The sequence below is a fragment of the Hydractinia symbiolongicarpus genome, chromosome 8 (genome assembly GCF_029227915.1).
Source record: "Hydractinia symbiolongicarpus strain clone_291-10 chromosome 8, HSymV2.1, whole genome shotgun sequence".
Classification (NCBI taxonomy): Eukaryota; Metazoa; Cnidaria; class Hydrozoa; order Anthoathecata; family Hydractiniidae; genus Hydractinia; species Hydractinia symbiolongicarpus.
The window spans coordinates 19,329,396-19,349,744 of NC_079882.1; positions in this window are offsets into that span (position 1 = coordinate 19,329,396).

The following is a 20,349-nucleotide window of genomic DNA, read 5'->3' on the forward strand; positions in this document are numbered from 1 at the left end:
ATTCATGTAATGTATTCATGATCCAATGTTTTGCTAACCTGTTTAAATTTTTTTTTTTCTAATGAATCATGTCAATAATAACAAGAGATTCCAAACGTTGAAATTGCATGCATGAATTTTCTATCTAAGCATGCAATTTTTGCAGGGATGCATGATTGTAGGTTTTTTAGGTACACCAGTCCCAAAATTTTCTTATGCTCCATGTTTGTTCTAAAAGTTTCTAAATAATTTATTTTTTACGCAAAAATTGTTCTTACAAGGAAAGCATGCTTTTGTAGTGTGGATGAAAACTGTTTTAAAAACACGTTTCCCGAATTCTTGTTTTTTTTAAATTTTAGAATTTTGATGCTTTGACTTCAGAATCATATTCAGCATCATAGAAATAGCGTGTGTGTAAATTTTTAACTTAATCCGACATACAAAAATGCTGTTTTGGTGGTATTAATGTTACGGTCAAAACCTTTCTACTTGTACTAATAAGACTCGGTTTTAAGAAAAGGTCGATTAGTACAAAATTTAAAAACCTGTTTTAACAGGTTGTTTGTTTGCTGCATGAATATAGAAATTTCACATTTTATCAAGTTTCATGTGAAGTTTTCAACAATCACATTCATTTTGTTTGAGAAAGTTGAGAAATAGCAGCGGTACATCAAAGAAAACTAATTCGGGAAAGGTGGATTAACGTTTTAATATGTTTACAAAAAACTGAAGAATTGGCAGCCAATAATTAGGAAAACTCAGTTTCTTATACTAAAGAAAAAAATAAATAAAGCCAAAATCTACTCCTCATCTTACAGCGGTTGGGTGTAGCACACCCCTTTTTATTAAAAAATTTTATATTTTAAAAAAATAATTGTTCGCAACTGTGGATAAGTTAGGAAATACAGAAAAAAACCTTACCTTTAAAATTCATTTTCTTAGCGAGTTATCGTACGCTTATAATTATCGTGTTTTTAGTATTTGCCTGTAAGATTGAACACGCGTGTGTCAATATTGACATATCTGCCAGTGATTTTTCGGTGGTTTTTTCGTCATTTTATTTGATCTAAGAGAACTTTACATTTAAATATAGTTGAAGTTTATCGTAGACACAGCTGAATGGCGCAAAAGTACATCTGGATAAACAAAATAATAAAAAAAAAATAATAAAAAAAAATTCGTTTATCTTTATGCAGCGATTTTGCAAATAAGATAACTGTAGTTCCAATAACTTCTTTACCTCGTGATTGTCTAGCTATATATACATTTTGCAGAAACGTGGTTTTAATGAAATATTACTTGATTATATTAATCATCAAATCTTTATCTCATTTAATTATTATCTACAAATTTTAATATTATTGTAAATAAAAAAACTGTAATTAAATTTCGAAAAAAATAACCTGTATTCATATTCTGCTTCAGAAAATTTATCAGATAAGTTTTAAGTAAAATATGCTCTATGGTAGAGCTGACCAAATGTAGTAAGGATGTTACAAAGTGTTTCATGTTTACTTTTTTACAGGTAAAAAGATATTTGTCACAAAACAATACTCTCTTGCGAAACTGCTTAGATTCCTCACGCTCTTTGCAGAAATAATTTTTGAAGCATAACAGAATTTTGTTGTTGTTGTTGACTCCTAAAGTTTCTTGTGGACTTCGCGAATTTCCTAAAAATAGTTTTCCCATTTGTGGAAAATTATAGTTTTCTGCCAAAAAAATATTACCACCCTATTTTAAAATGTGTCGCAAAATGACGCCTTGTCTTATTAAATCCGACAAATGTGATCGTGTAGCTATTTTGAATGCTGTATGATGTTAAATGTTGAATCCAATTGTTGAATTTGAATGTTCAAAAGGTGAATGGATTCAAAAGACGTTGACTAATCAACAAATTACAACTAACCACACTCTCCGTTATAAATGGTAAATTTAAGGAATTGAATCAAGAAAGGTTGATAATCAATTGAATTCATTTAAAACCGTACTTTTCGCTAAAAATAAAATCCATATAACTTAGGTGAAAATTAAAATAATGACTTGAAAAATGTTATGGCATGGTTCTATATCGATTTGATGAGATTGAGTCGAAAAAAATGTTACTTTCATTATAGTTTCTAATTTTAGCCGTTTTTCAGGGACGCTAGTAAGCGTTGACAGTATATAAGTTTGACAAAGATACATGTGCAAACAACATTAAGAGTAATTCTCATGATTAAAGTCACATAGATAAGGTCTAAAAAATGTATGCAAAATTTAGGCTGTTTAAAACACTTTCCCGCTGCCTAATATTTAGAATGTACCAGAATTTCACGAAATATTGGTACATTTGTTGGGGCTTTTTGTTATATAAAGAAATAGACAAATTCCTTATTAAAAAAAAGTACATTTTTGTTTTTAATTTTCCATTTTCAATTTAATGAATGAAAATAACAAAAAACAAAACAATTTTCTTTTTTTATAGGTAGGAGTAATTCGTGTTCCCAAAATCACATTTGAACCCACTTGGAAATGTTTTGAAAAAATTACTGAAAGCGTGGATGTTGCCACCTAAGACGACACGAGAATAAAATTCTAACGTTATACGCGCAGAAAGTGATTTGTTTTAATTCTAAAAATCAGAGGTGTTGGATAAATTATTTTATTTCATGAGATTTTTCAAAACTTAGTTTAAACAGAAGTTTAAATAACTCGAAAATGTACATCAGCCACTTATTGTATAGAAGAGATAGTACGATTTTCTATCGTAGCTTCAACAAACAGGTTTGTATAGCTGTGAATTTATAAAGATAAAGCGTCTACGTATAGTCAGCTGATATGACGATGATGCTTCAAACAATTTGAAAATCTTATGCATAAACTCACACGTGAATATAAAAGTCCACATCTAGTTATTAGCTTAGTTATTTCAGCTACACCTTTTGCTGCAAGCGTATGGTTCCACCAACAAAGAAGCCCACCAAAGAAAAAGCTTGATTAATTAGAATCTAGTTGTGTAAAACTGTTTTTGTTTGTCACTTTATCTCCTGCAGGCGTTTGAAATTAGTATTGTTTGGGATTATACAGCGGCATTTGAGATGTTATGTACAGCATATACTCTCTAAGTAGCTACAAAATTTTTCCGTCTTTAATTTTCCGTTTTTCACAAGCTTTTCCTTTTTGTGATATTTACAAGAGTTAAGAGTTCGAATATTATTCTAATTAAACATATCTTTACGATATTTACAGTTAAGATCTATCCGTCCCTTAAACCATGGAGAAACATTAACTGTACCTTCTCGGTTTTATTAACACATAACAGATGATAAAATGAAAAAAAAGTGAAAGTGACTCTAAAGCTAAAAGTTTCCGGAAGAAAAACAAAACAAGAAAATTCAAAACAAAATTTAAGACTATCAAACACCAAGTAAGTAGTATTTAATTAACTTCAGGCGAATTCCTTTTACAAATGCACGCGAGTTTTTTCAAAGAAATTGACTAAGACCAAAACGATAACTATAAAATCAACTCTTTTCTTTGTTTAAATCAGAATGGAGTTTTATCATTTTATAATTGAGATGTTGACATGATTATGCAGTTTCATTGATTCGGATAGGTACATTATATATGTACCAGGAACTCCATTGGAAGACACCTAATAGCGTCAATACCAAAAGAATTGCACTAAGCAAGTAGGTAAATGTGAACCCCTTATCTATTAGGAGGTATCATATCAATCAGAATTATCAATCTGCAATGTAGCTACAAGCAGAATGAAAAAATTTTAAAAAGGTTCTGATCATTGGAAAAATTCTTCTTCAGAAGTACAAATAAATGCAGATTCCACTGTTAAGTTTCAAGAATTAAAGTAGTTAAGTTTTTTCCTTTTTATTTTTGTACACAGATCAATCACAAGCTTATTCTCTAGACAAAAACAGCTAAAAATCATAAGAATTTTATTTACGATGATGCAATTTTGATCCAAGAAAATCTGATTAGAACGATGATAGGCTTAAATAGACAAAAATTTAATAAAAAAGCAAGAAGCAAAAAATTAAATACGAATTGACTAGCTATGGTAACAGACTCACACCTTAAAAGACAATAACCTACCGACGCCTTTTTTTATATTATACAACAATTGCAACTACGATCTATTTTATAGACGTTTTTATCCCATATCTTTTAGTTGTTTCGGGAGTTAATTAACGAAATACAAAGCAGTGTAAAACTCCTAAAAGGATATGTTTTCGCCAGAACCCAATTAAATTAAAAAGCATGTAGTTGTAAGCAAGTGTTGCCCTTAAAGATTTTATTCTGTTTTATTTGAAAAAAATTATGATGAAATTAATTTGGCAGGTAGGCCAAAGCGGAGTTAAACAAGAAATGGCAAGTTTGTACAAGCAATCTAACAAGCAACGACGTTGCTCAGCAGGGAACTGACTTTTTTAGCTAAAGACATTGATGATGATAAGATCCCCTTCATCTGATTATAAAAAGTGACAAATGTCACGATAGCTTCATTTGAACAAAGTGTTGTTATTTTCTTTTAAACTCCTTTGCTTGCTTTTTTCTCTTTTCTCATTTAATAGGTTGCAATCTATATAAGCATCATTGGATTTTAAAAAACCTAAAGACAGAGTTGCTACACTCTTTATTTGACTTCTGCCTGGAATAATTTTCAAATAAATGTTAAAAAACTTCTTTTTACATATATTAAGGCAACATTACGAGTTAATTTACCAAAAAACAAAAACAGGAAATTATTTATTACTACAAGAGAATTAATTTATATTAAAAATATTAAAATATTTTTCAACAAAAAAATAGATCATAAATCCTTACTAAACTAGTAAATTTGTTTTATGTTTCCATCTCAAACATTGCAGCACGAATGTAGGTTTTCCTTCGTCTTTCTCTTTTATATCATAGCAATTCGTCACGTAACCATGTAAAAACTACGTAATTAAACCGTACAGGGTTATAAAAAAAAACTTATTGTTCTATTTTAGCTGATCTACAACAATTATAAATTAATTGGCAATAGCGTCAAATAACTGATTAAAATCTCATAACAATTATACACTGATGAGTGTCGTAAATATTTATGTCATAATGGTCGCTTTCCATGGTCATTTTAATTGTAACTTTAGAGGAGCGTTGTTGTTTCATACTTCCTCGGCATTTCCGTCAATATAAAAAATATCTCCTTTCTCATCAGATAATTAATAGCAATGAGATTAAACAGGAGTAAATAGCCATTTGATCACTATCAATATCTCTGCATTGACTTTAGCGACACGAGGGTAAGTTTATAGACGAGAAAATAATAGCTATGTAGAAACCGATCTTGAATATGCTAGGCCTGTCCTTTTTTAAACATAGGCGTATGAGGAATAAAAAGGAGAGAGGGGTAACACAATTAGTTTATGTGATAAACTGTCACAAAAACAATAGGTGGCTGTTTTTACTGCACAGCGATACCACAGCGTCCTTTCTTAAGTATTATTCGAACATTTTAAGACAATCTTCTTTTTGTTTTTAATTATTTTAATGCGTATTTTTCACGTCAGTTAATTGCATCTTAATCTAGTACATTGGCTCCCTGCCAAAATTTAAAGAATCTTGTCATGCTAAACCATATATCTAATCTTGTGTGGTTTAGAAATTACGCGCATGCGTGAAAGAAAGAGAAAAAAATGAAAATTAATAGCTGATGATAATTGAAACATTGATACACTTAATATACACTTTATATCCATTGCAAATCTCCTTACTCCCATTCTCTCTACCGTTCGATAAACCAAGGAAAAAATAAATCTACCCCAAGGGAAATCATTTCTAAGCGTGTCCTCTTGCATGATATTTGACGTAGTCCTTGGCCACAACAATTGATCTGCGCTCACAAATTCTCGCATTTAGCTGACCAACGTGTGTGAAGGAATTTCTATTCTGACATGTTTATTGAGTGAAAAATAGTGTTGGCTAAATAGTGTTATTAAAAGAAAAAATGTGAACTAAATGTTTCTGAAACCCCACGTACATCTCTACTGGTCTTTAATCTACTAAACGTAGCTTTGCTTTTGACTCTTAAATACCTTCATCCACAACAAAGAATTCATTAGGCTTTGTGTAAAACCCTTTATTATCACAGATTGTCCCAAGAGATTCGCATTGTCCTAACTTTCAATTACGAACAGTTGGATTTAAAACCTTTAATTGCATCAGGTAGTAAACACATTTTTCAAAATTAAAATATAATTGCTGGGAAATTTATTGTGGAAAATGTTAATGACAAAACGAAAGAATCTTTCTCGGGTGACAAAAAAAGATCCACTTATGTTTTTCCGCAATAACATATCGAGATTGTTGCGTTGTTAAAAGGAGGTTTAAAGGAGAAGGAGATATACCTTAATCATTTCCATTCAAACAATCAACTGAATCTGTTAAAAAAGTAAAAGAGCGTCTGAGAGCAAGTAATCGTTAGAAAAGAAGATAAAAATGAACTTAAAATTATTTATAAATAAAGATGAAGTAATAATAAAATACAAAGTCAAGACTGACGAATAAATCAGCATTAAATTTTCCCCGCATATGATCACAGATTAAAGGAAGTCTTAGAGCTTGTAAAGAGCAGGAGTATCTAGAGAATCGCAGGAAAGCGAAAGTCTGTTTATAAAAGAAAACGTTTCTACTTCTTAAAACATCGAATTACCAGTAATCACATTTTCCTAGAATGAATTTATACAAGGGTAGACTGAGATAAATTATCTGAATTACACTTGCCTTTCATACGAAACCGAATTTTCCTGGTTTCCTATAAAATAAGAATATAATCAATTAAAAAAATTTTAATACAAAGGTCTTAAGTAATATTAACTTTCTTATTTTCCCTAAACAAGTTTCTGTTCGATCATATCTATAATTGGTCGTGTTTCATAATATTCAGCAAGATAATATAACTAACCAAGGGTTTACCCTGATCATCACAGAGCCCTAATTTTAGATACAAAAAAATGATTTTTGACAATATAGGTCAGGCCAATTTACACATTTGGGGGGGGGGAGGCACGTGATCAATACAAATTTTAACTGTGAAATGAGCGTATAAATACTATGATAAATTTACTGTATCTTTCAGCAGGCAGTCCTTAAAAACAGAGAAATTAAAACCTATATTTCAGACAGACGGTTTCGTAGATTGTATAGATTTTCACTACGTGTGGCGATTTCAAACATGATCTAACATGTACCGAATAAATACTACAACGAAAAGAAAAAGCGAGAGAAAAGTTTTGTTTCTATTTTACGTAGTGTAAAAACGTTTATAAATTACACGGACGAAAAAAAATATGTTTAATACTCTCTATAATTACTCAAAAAAACCTTCTAAACTCGCATTACCCATTTCGTTAAACTGTCAAGGCATTATGTAAAAAAACAAATATCCTGTTGCAATACACCTCTTCACAGTTTAAGATGTTCCCTCATTTTCTGTATTAAGTGAATTTAATAAAGCTTTGACAATGGGCACTTTTTTAAAAAAATATTTCCCAGAAAATCATTTCACTTTTCTTCATGTCAGAGCCTTCTTAATTGATAACAGTTTACTTCCTTTTTTTGCTTCTTCTTTTTTTAATAAGAACGTTGTAACAAAAGAAAAGATGCATTTAAACAATGGATAGCTGAAACTCTGAACTCGTGTATTATGCTAAAAAAAGCAATGCAATATGGGTTTTTCGTATTCCTAGACTCGTTTTTAAGTTACCTTAGAACTGAGGCTTTGAATAGTAGAATAAAATCAAAATAGCTGCAGAAAGTGGAAGGAGCAGTGCTGTGAGTAAACAAGAGTTGTTGGAACTGTTATTAAGAGATATTGATTTACTAATTGTAATTATTAACAAGTTAAAAAAACAAGTTACTAAATTAGATACTTGGGGAAAGCCTTTGTCATTTCTTCCTGCGTTCACAATAAAAGACATTGAAGCACATTGTTTAAGAAGTGGAAAAACGTCAGAAAGTTCAATTATTGAAAACTCTTGATCGTGGAAGAAAGTTTAAAAACGAGAGATATTTAACTTCAGATTTAGTGAGTACAAAATGGGATGAACAATGCTTTTATTTAAAATGTCAGTGTAAGGCAAGCATGAAGAAAGAAAAACAAGATGTGTCTCTAGCACTGTCTAGGTAAACTTTTTACTGTGCTTAAAACTTTTTAAAGATCAGGTGTTAAAAAGCGATATTGATTTCGCCTACTTACTGTGTTTACATTTTACCATTTCAAGCCTCGTCTCCATGTATAGCGAAGTATTGCGCAATCGAATACAAGTAACCCGTAGTGCAATAATCATCTAGTGGAAACATCCTAATTATTCAGAGCGTTTAAAGTAAATTTGACAAACCGAGGAAAATTATATGTGACAATGTGTAATGGCTGAAAAAGAAATATTAATTGTAGCTATGGCCTAAATTGTGCAGCTTTAAGTAATGGTAGAGGGTAATGAGTGTTTGAAGTCGGGCGTGAAGGAGACAAAGTAAGTTACATTACCCTGCAATATTTGCGGCGGTAACTTGTTTGCGTATCTCAAAAGCCATATAGCGGTCGCTGAAGTAGGGGTGGAACACGAAACCGTTTGTTATCTTAGTATTTCTTTTTGTTATGATATAAACTTAGCGTTTGACCATACATGGAAGCGTGTCTGAGTGGTTTTAAGTAGTTTTTCATATCTTGCATAATCGCAATGTAAGAAAATTCTGATGAATTCCACTTATTAATATTCGAATTTATTATTGCGCCTTCCAACTACACTTTAATTATCAATATTGTTATACTCCCCTTTAATTATCAATATTGTTATACTCCCCTTTAAAAAAGTGCACCAAATTTGTGAAATATATATTGGCGTCAAGGTCCGTTTCCGTATTTAAGGTTTTTTGCGTTGTTGTTGTTGTTTTTAATTACTCTGATGTCAGGGCATGACATAGTTTATCCTACAAACGTTAGAGATAAATGCGTACAAATTGCAATTTTTATTTTTTTCTTAGCAATTTTAACGAAGATATATATGTGTGTGTACGTGTTGTCCGAAGAAATAGTGGTATCCCACCCTCCATGGGAACTAAAGGTAAAAGAGACAGAAAATGTATTACGCACAAGGAAAAGTAGCTAGCTAGCCTTATAACACGCATCTCGTAACAACAGACAGGAGTTTCATTCTAATGTCTCATTTCCATTTCATACTAAAATGCCACTCATTGTGACCAGTTACTCTTTAATGGTTTCAGAATATGAATGCATTTCAAAAGAGAACTGTGATGCCAAAGTTAGCCCTCTTGTGATTGTTGGTTGAAAAAATGATAAACATAAATGAACATCTTTTTTAGTAGCCACCACCTTGACGTAACAAAATAACAAAAAATATGCAAGAAATAACAACAAATATAAAAGCAGAGAGTGCAAGGAAAAAAGAAAAAACACATAAAAGTACAAAAAAACTATGTAAAAACATTAGCACCTTTACCCCTCTCTTGAAAACAGATTTTAAAACTAACCATAATATTATTTCACAGCGAGAAGTTTCTTGAAATGACTCAATCTTGCCCTATCTTTGCTTTTTATATGACAAAAACAATGGAGAGATAAGGTCACTCAAATAAAATAATAAACTCTAATGCCTTGTTAATTCAATGCGTAGTCTAAACATTATTCTAAGTCAAGAAAAACAAGCTACCATGGCGAATAGTCCACAGAATAAAAAGAAGCTTAATAAAAGAATATAAGATGTCGAAATAGAATTGATACGTATTTACAAAAACAGCTGCCAGCATGGCTGTCTTTATCGGCAGGAAAAAATCGGACTACTGCATCATAATAAACTTAATTGGTGAAAGCATTAAATTATGTCTCCGTAATTGATAAGGTTGCTTATGTGCTAGCTACTATCGTATAATAGACTTGTAACCTTTGCTGAATAAAAAAAAATGTAAATGGAATGTTAAAAAAATAGTTGTAATTAAAATATTATACTTATATTATTTTAGAAAACAAAAAAGTTAAATATTTGTGGTTGTTTTGTTCAGGTATATAACTTTGTTTTTGTTCGTAGTAAACTTGTATAGATCAGCCTTATTGTCATTTGATGAATAGAGAAGCCAAAATCCTTTTTTTTATATTGATGCTTTTATGTATCTCTACTAATTCTGTATTTTAATACAACTAGCTGTATTATTAAACGATACGATAATACTTTTTACTGGCGGTGACTTCGTTTGCAATAAACGGCAAGATCTTGAATGGCCATAGAAAAGATCAAAAGAAAAAGATTAAAACATTAGATTATATTGTCTTTCTATTTATGACATAGAAGGAAACACACATGAGCCAATGACAAGTATCTTTCAAATCTTAACGAAATAGTTTTTGTTAGATGTTCTGTTGTGAATATTCTTGTGATAGTAAATATTTAAAACATAAGAAAATCTAAAACAACTAGCTATATTCCGTTTATATGTGTTTTCTCAAAAAAAAACTAGATGGTCGCTTAGCGAGATAAATAATAGCGAATTCAAGTTGTGCTATTAAATCAAAAGTGGAGTCAAAGCATCGTTGCTACCATTAGAATAGCAAGTTATCGTAGATTAACATATTGAAAGCCTCCCTATGCAGCTTTTGCGGAAAATATTTACAACCACAAATGTCAAGAGGGTGTTTGTTGAAACATGTAACATGTAGCTAGTTTTGTATTGTTTTTGATGTGGTAGATTTGTGTTTGCTGATCAGAAACCTTTACTCTCAACCGCTTTCTGGACTTATAAGCTAATTGTGTTACACCATAATGTAGCAGGTCAGCCGTGGAGACTTTTTGATTCTCTACGTGAATTATGTTTAAGATATCAAAAATGTTTCTCAAAATCTATGAATTCGTTTAAGTTTGACGTCAAGATATAGAACGGCTAAACCCTCGTCTAGCCTTTCTCACCTAAATAAATATTTGTTGCACAATGTGAAAGGTTTTATATAGTTTAACATTGGTTGAACTCTGGACTCTCGGATTTGCATGTATTTCTCAGTTAAGCCCTCTTCAAACAGACTGTTTGTTTTTGGTTATCAGTAAACAAAAATACATTTTTGCATGAAGATTCTCCGTGTGGCCCATTAGTAATCGCTTATCTTGTACGAAAATAAGCAGATATCGAAAGCAATCACCTTTTTTACATTTTTCTGCTTTGGCATGTTTGCTCTGCTAATAACAGCGACTTGGGACTTTCTCATCTGCATCAATGATTTTCATCAGTAAGGATTCCCTAATGAGAATATGTACCTGCGCTTGATAGATTTACGCGGAGCAGATTCTTTAAAATTGGCTATTTTTATATTAGATTCTCGCATTTTTAAATGTTTAGAGCGTTCAGGGTGGACTTTTTTAAATTTTTAAAGCAACCAATGAGAATGCCTCGTATCTTTTTAAACCAATCTAAAATGATCTAAATTTCACGGCCTCTTACGAATAAAGCATATCAATCAAGCGCCCGGAAAGTTCCGTGGTTAAAAGCACACAATGTAAGACTCCCATGAGAGGAACTTGATTGATTTGTAAAGACTGTGTCGCTTGATTACTGAGAATTATCAGGTAAAGATTCAATAGCAAGCCAGTAGATATGCTGGATACCTGTTGCAAGTCTGCCTGCCTTGACTAGTTGCAGAGCTACATTAACGTTGGTAGCTAGCTACCAAAAAATCGCAGAAGTTTTAGTTCAAATTAACCAACTGAACTCAGCTTTTGGATTGTACTACCCATTTTTCCTAAATTTTAATTTGCTTATCGGTAATTAATTAGTGAGATTTAGTGACCATAAATTTCTTAATCCAGTTTTTCAACCTTTCCGACTATATCAACAACATTTGATTATGTTTTTTGTTTCTAAGTGTATTCCATCTCTTTCTTTAAAAGATTCTAAAAACGCTTTGCGTGCCAAAAGGGATTTGACTTAAAAAGTAAGTGGTTCATTTCATGTTTAATTTTTTTGAGATGTACATAAGTTTCTCAACAACTGTTTTATAAAAAGGTAGTTTACCTATTTGTCACTGTTGAATCCTCTTTTAAAATGCCTACATTCTGAAACTCAAAAGGTATAGCTAATGCAAAATTATTTTTTTAATTAATAATACCAGACAGGTCTGAAGACACACCATAGTAATATTGAGTCAATATCAATATTTTTACCAGAGTTATTGTCCTGGACCATAGCTAAATGTAGTTTTTCTTTATTTATCCTGTTGTACTGTATGTAATTTTGGAAAGCAAGCTATGATTAGGTTATTTATCATAATTGAGATTTGAAATTAAATTTCATAATACATGATTTTCCCTTTTATCCTTTGTTTTCTATAGTCTGCTTTAATTGTAAGATTTTACAGGTTATAAGAACTCATACCCCCTCCCACACAAACACACGCACCTACCAAAAGAAATTCCAAGGATTAGAAGAAAGAGGTTACGTGCATTGCATCACGTGTTCTTGACAAACGTACGCTGCATCATCATACATATACAAATATAGCTCTAGATTTAATCCAATTATCTCTATCATTACAATCGCTTAAAATCTCGTACATTTTTTGCAAGTTATAATAATTAATGATGTTTTTGATAGATAATCTCAGGCCATAATCTTTCATGCAGTAAACAATAATTAGAAGTGGAATGAGTAACAGGTTTGTTGATTTGTTTGCCATTTATACAAAATTTTAATTTAATTCAACTTATATTATCTTGTTTAACATTCCATGATTCGTTTTCAAAAACAGGTTCGATAGAATTGTGATGGAAGAATCTGCAAAAGCTGTGTGATATATTTGTACGGTACTATTAGCCGGAGTGTTTATTTTACTTGAAGTAAAAAGTGGAATCACATAAACAACACATCAATAGCAACTCGAGTAACCCATGGTGACATCTTATCAACTTGAACGTGCATCAGGGCTATCCTATACCTTATTGAAAATTAGCATTCAATTGAACTGTATTTTTTATTTAACAAGTTTAATTAAATTAGATTCTTATTGACGTCAATTTAAACAGCAACGATTAATGAAATTAAAACATTACAACTTTGTGCATCGTCAGAAAACTGTCTGACAATGAGTAGCAGTTGGACGCCGATCTTTAAACCGCAGTCAAACAAACTAGCAACAATATGCTGATGACGAATGCGGATATCTTACCTGGTTGGATTGCACATATATAGTTCCGATGTGGTTAAACCATTCTTGATAGAGAATGTCTATACAGATGACTATTGATGGTCTACATACATATTTAATTAAGTCTGAATAAATTCATTGTTCATCTTGTATTAATATCAAACGATCATAACATTTACAAAGTTAATTTCTAGGTGAAGGTTTTGATATACATTTTGATGTTTTGTATATTACTGTCTTGGTGGCTGTAATTTTTGAATCTATATTATAATGTCCGACTTTCTGTTTGTAAACCAAACACGGTAGCGGCGGGTCAATTTCTGTAATTTTTTAGTGATAGCAAGCTGATTACAGCCCATGTATGAGCTAATACAAAACAGAAATGGAAACAAATTGTGATGCATGTAGGATATAAAAGAATAGTTTTCAATTCTCAGCTAGTTGTGACTGAAGGTTTGAAAACATAACTTTTGTTGAGAAACAAGCATGAAAAAGCGCTAAATCATCAATTCGCTATTTTTGCAAAAGTTATGGCCAGGTTTTTAGCATCTATAAACTGTTCTTTGCCACGCAAAAGAGTCCAATGCTTGAAAACATAAGACTTTCTCAATAAGCCTTTGTCAATAAGCCTTTGCCAATAAGCCTTTTTCAATATCGCCTTTTCATGATCAGCCGTGATGGCGAAAAATCAAAACATTGCATGAAAACGAGGTTAGTTTAGAACGCTGAGTTGTTTACTGTCCTGACCTTAGTTATCAATAATTTTTAACTGCCATATTAAAAGAATCGTAGTGGATAAAAGTATATCGAGGGTATTAGTGGTGACAAAAATTATGAGTGTGACAAAAATTATGAATATTTATTGATATTAAGTGTGTATTTATGGCAACTTTAATTTTGGCTAGCTAGCTATAGCTAAACATCTTGTTCCTTACTCCTCCGAAAAGTTTATATTCTATACTGTAAGGTTTAAAATGTTTACCTAGTTTACTGAAACTTCATAGAACTTATATAATTATAATTTATATATATTATAATTATATAGGTTATAATTATTTTCCTAAAATAGTTACCTAGCTTTTCATCCTAGCCAGATATTACAGGTAGGATGTTATAGCTAGCTATGTACACAGGGATGATGTGCTGCCCAGCACGTTCGTTATTTTTGTCGCACTCTCCTGCTAGCCTAAATTGGGAAACTTAAGAACTATAATACAGAAAATTTTTATGTTAATTCTATCAGATTTGTCTAAGAGGAGCACGTTTTAAATTTTTTTTTACATAAGTTGTTGATCTTTGCTTTTAGGTACAAATATATTACAAAACCCATAGTTACAACTGACGTGGAATAACAATCTAGCAATACTTATAGAAATACTACTTATTGAGAAGGCATGTGCTAGTGTAGCTAATTATAAAATGTAAAACAGCAACTTTAATAAGCCCAATGGGTATAAAATAAATGCCATTTTCTATTTCTTTTACCAAAAGCTCATAATTTGCCAATTTGACAAGTTAATTTGAGAAACAATAAAGGTAAACGGACTATATGTGCATCACTTCGCTGGCAAATTAGAATTGTCTCTGAACTTAAAATAGGTCTATACACTCGTGTTCAAAAGCCTGTTTTATGATAAATGTAGATAAATTTTTTTTGATCATCTGTGAAAATAAATTCCGCTAAAATGAAGAAATATCGCGTTTTTCACACGAAATATTTTTTCTGATAATGGTATTTCAATATCTGCAATCGATGGAAGATTAAAAGATTGTCATTTCACTTCAAATAAATAATCATTTTACTCAATTCTTCTATGCCAGTATGTAAAGATTCGGACATCGGACCATGCATGGTAAGTACCTCTTTGGTCTCGGTTTCACCGATATTAACCCTATTTATACTGTGTTTTTTTTATCACATTCTAAGAGATGAGGGTGAATTTAACCACTGCAAATAACCTTTTAAATGTCTTTAGCTATATTGTTGAAACTCAGTAGAAATATAATTAGCATAAATGGAATTTATTGGTGGGGACAAAATCATCATTCTGATAAAAACACATGTTTTCACTGTGGACCATTATGAGCTGATTAGATTGACTTGAATGTGAATTTTGTTTTCTAAATGATTCCTATGTTATTAGCCCTACTAATTTTTTTTGGTTTCTGCCATCTAACCTGAAAGGGATTGATCATTTAAATTTAAAAAATTAAAATAAACATGGTGTTTATGATTTTTTTAACCAAAGGAGTTACTGTGTCGAGATTGTATTATTTAAAGGGTTGCTAACTCGTAATGTAAGATATAAAGTCGTGCTGTTTTTTTTACGGGTCTGTAACTTATGGCACAGTGCCTGCATGCATGTTGTTGATTTTACTCAATATGGTGTCACATATCGTCTGGTTTTATTCAGTGAAGAATGCATCTCTTGACAGATAATCTGAAACTGTTTGCGTACGCTTGACATGTTATTTAATATTCGTGACAGCTTTGACGTCATGCAAACCATAAATTAAGAGATTACGTCAATAGGCTCAGTGTTTTTTTAAAAAAAAAAACAATTTCTGACCCCGCCTGTACAAATAAAAGCGCTTTTACTTTTAGAAAGTATATACAATTTTGTGCGATTATGCACTGGAGTGGGTATATATATATATAGAGAGAGAGAGAGAAATGAAACTTTTTTTTTAATTTTATTCTATTCTTTGTTTCAAAAACCACGAAAAAAAATGTCTTCATTACATTACTTTTTTTTCTATGTAACCTTGACCTAAGCTACAGCTCATATGTTATTTTAACAGTTCCTCCAAATAAATCTTTTCCTATGAAGTATGACGATTTTTTAAACGAAACAAAACACGAAAAGACAAGTCAATATGAACCATACCCACAAACAGCTCACATAACTTAATTTGTCGTCATTGTCGCATCCGCCAAGAGGAGAGAATTGGAAAAGAATTTTCGTCAAATCAGAGGATCTATTTAGAAATTCCATAACATTTATAGACTTTGATTTGTAGTTTCGAATAATTTTTATACAATCAACCAAACAAACAACTATAAATATCATTTCCAAACCACTCTCTTTATAATAGCCGTATTTTATCTGCCGGACATAACTGGTCCATGCTAAACCGTGCACGGAATTCTCGAGCTTCAAATAAAAAATGAGATGCATTTTTATCGACTTGTTGTAACAGACAAATTCCCGTGGTTTTCACGGACTAACAACTAGTCTCTTTAATAATAGCCGTATTTTGTCTGTCTGTCTACAAGAAAACTGTCACACGAAATAGTGCGTTATTTAAAGACGGGTAACCTCATGGATTTTGTCACGGGTTATCAACTAGTCTCTATAAATATAATGCCCGTATTTTGTCTGTGTTCAAAATGGTAGCTTATATTTCTGTAATCTTGCCGCAAACTTATTGAAAAACGGGGGGTTGATTTCTTTACTTTTATTACATTACTTTATTTTATGGCATTTTATTTAATACCTAATACAGTAATTATGATGATTTTTTTTAAAAAAAAGTAACACCAATTAACAAAATCTAGACGGGGTAACAACGGGATGTGTTCCTATCTAAACTTTTTTTTTTTTTTTTGGGGGGGGGGTAATATGCCTATACGGATGTGCAACTTGGTTAACTTGGTTGTACTAAGCGCTCAGTCCTGTGTTAACGACAGGATGTTTCCTGTGTCTTTATTTAAACTGAGGTTGCGATAGACGCTTAGTGGGAACTAAGCTTTACTGACTATATCCAGAGTACTAAATATCTCAGGAAATATTAAGGAGTACAAACGCGTTTTTGATATTTTTCAAGATAAATAAAACTGAACCTTCGGTATATCAATTTTTCGATAAATTATAATCATTAAATATTGAAACTTTTTTTGTATATGAAATATTTTGTCTAAAGGATGGAGCCTTTTTTCTGTTAGTATGTATAGTCCAGTGAATAGAATGCAAATGTGGTCGAGGTGATCGCTCTGTGACACCGCATTTTAATAATATCAGTAAATATACATAATGTAGCTAGTTACGATAACATAATCGATACATCATGCAAAGAGATGATGATGATGTCAGCAGAAAATTATTGATTCAGAAAAAGCCGGGAAACAGGTTTACTTTATATTCAATATGGAGAGTTATTTCTTGGTATCATTAGAAATTGCGGGAAAAGGTTGCTACAAATTCGAACGAGAAATAATACGAATCGCGACAGGTGTTCTGTTATGATATTAGAAAAGAGAAATAATTTGAAAATTTATTCAAGGAATAGGGAAACCGCACTAATTGGTTTTTTGATAAAAAAAATTGATGTTAAATTAATGGGAAAACGAAGCTACTGCAGGACTGATCTTATATTGTACGTCTTATTATGTGTCAGCGTGCAGAAAAACTCACAGTTTACAGATTAAGGATAGGTATCATAAGAAATGTGAGAGTTGAAAAAAGGATTTTAGTTATGAAGCACGTGTAATTTATTCTTTTTTTTCTTTTGATAACGTTATATCTGACACTAACAAAAACATGATTTTGAAAAAAACGTTGTAATTCTTATGGTTGGGAATCTTAAAAAAAATTGAGAATACGACGGTAGCTAATGAGCGCGTTGGAGAGTACCCTATGCAAGCAAATTATTTGCAAAAATGATCTTTGCGGATAGAGGGTCCCAAAATGCTTTGTTATGCGGAAGTTACTTAAATAAATAACTAAATTTTTGTTTGCAGAACTTAATTTTTTGATTTGAACCAAATTCAAAAATTTAACGCTCAGGCTTTTTTTAATTTTTGGAAAACTCTTCCCAAAAATTTGAACTACAAATTTTATCTTCGACGGCTGCCAGGAGTTATTTGACTCCCATTGGAAAGCTACTCTTTTGGCCATACAATCTCTGTTTTGTGCTATATGGCGTCGCGGGACATGAAAGAGTTAATGTAATTTATTTATTAAAACAAAAGGCTTTTAATTGCTTAAATTTCCAAATCTGTAGCTTCACCAGTTGATTAGCAATTGTTCGATTTTTAACTGTGTACCTGCGCAAAGATTAGAAAAGTCCACGTTTTGGTTTTGTTTTGTTTTTTATTCTTGTTTAAAATGATACATCCCAGTGTCACCCACTTTGCGTCTTTCTACAGTATTCTCAATTTCTATGATTCTACGATTGTCTGAATATACCGTGTTACCAGTGAAAGTCTGATCACAGAAGTTTATTTTTAAACTTTGTATATAAAAAACTGTTTTTTTACGAAAGCTAGTTTGTTTACCAAAAGATCATATTCCAATGATATTTATGTTACAAAAAACCGGCCGCCTTATTCCGTAGCACTTCTTGGTAGACGTTATTTTGTAGAATTTCACTTCAGTCTGTTTCTATTGCATATCTAATAAATCGCGGGTCATCACGTGACTTCTCTCACGTTTTCTTAATCATCGAGTAAGAATCAAACTGTTTGCATGGAAACAAAAAAATAACAATGTTGGCAGCTTGCCCAAATATAAGAAATCAGGAAAGGATTGCAAATAAGATTGTTTTTAATTTAATTACAGTAGATAATAGTTGACAAATAGCCCATGCTTCAATGTTTACCTTTTGAAACAAACTAAAGTTGTTTTACGTCAATGAAAAATAACGCAGCTTAATTTAACAATGTGAAATATTTCGAACAACTTTGCTAGTAAACAGGTATTATAAGGATCTACACAGTTTTTTTCTCTATGTAATCGTCAATTCCCGTTGCGTAACAAGGACAAATTTAGGTTTATTATCTTCGGTTCTTACCCACGTTATGCACACTTTTTTGATAAGAACTAAAGGGGGATTTTCACGAAGCCAATTGAACGGCGGATTCGACGGCGAATTGTATCTGAGCATGCGCAGTTTTGTTTGTTTTGATTTTGCATCGATCTTAATGACAAACATATGTTTTTATGTGATAAGAACATTCTTATATATCAAAATAAATTTCGAGAAAATTTATCTGCGCGAAAATTTTTGGAAAGGTCAATTCAGTCAACACTTAGCAATTATATTGGCCAATTGGCATTTGCACTAATTGCCTTACTTTTCTCGCTTTCGCTTTGAGTGAAGATCCTTGGCAATATCGATATTCATATGATATTTTTATCTTTATAACAAACGTGCCCATGATTGCAGGAGTGGAACGTTTTTCTGAATTATACTCCAAATATTATGCAAAAAAGACCTACGTTTAAATGTTCGATAATCTATGCAAAAGATGTTAAAAAATAGTATATAGGGGTGGAATATAAGGCGTTTTTGGTCAGTCAGTGTTTAAGAAGCTTCATCGACTTCTCTGTTTCCAGTAATTTTTGAACTGAATACTCCTTATGGAAAAAAAGAACTATGTTTGAAAATTGAGCGTTTTTGAATATGCATGCGCCCTCGATAGCTAAACGAAAAGTACAATCCTAGGCAAATTCAATCTGCCATTTGAATGTTGGCGTGTGTGGGCGTCAAAAAAGTCCAAAATCGTTGCAAACTTGTAACAATATCAGATGACCAATTATGAAGCAGACCGAATGTTGTTTAACATAATTGTAACTACCCTATCGTTAAATAAAGTTGGAGATTGATACATCTTTTCTGTTTACATTTTATCGTTTAAAAATAGTATTCGTTCGATCGCACTTGGTCATTTAAAAAATATCGTTTAAAAATAGTATTCGTTCGATCACACTTGGTCATTTTATCGTTTAAAAATAGTATTCGTTCGATCGCACTTGGTCATTTAAAAAAAAAACACTGGCTTCATGATGTTGCCAGGCAACAACGCGACCAAAATTTAAAAAAAAGGCAAAAGTTTAAATAAATTTCGGTAAACGATAAAGCCTGAAAATATATGTTATACTTCAATACATATGTGACACGTATGCAGTCATTATGTTCAATAGCATGTAGTTTTAGACCCAGAGAAAGTTTATTTGAATACACGCTTTTTTAAATATAAGAATCGTCTTTATTTTTTTCAATATAAATCACTCTAATATATTCCTAACCCAATTAAGTTCAAAAGATCTGAGAATGCAAACTGGTGTAAAAATTACCCTCTGGTGTGTTGTTGTTTAAGCATTCTAATTCAACTGGAAACAAAAAAATAACAATGTTGGCAGCTTGCCCAAATATAAGAAATCAGGAAAGGATTGCAAATAAGA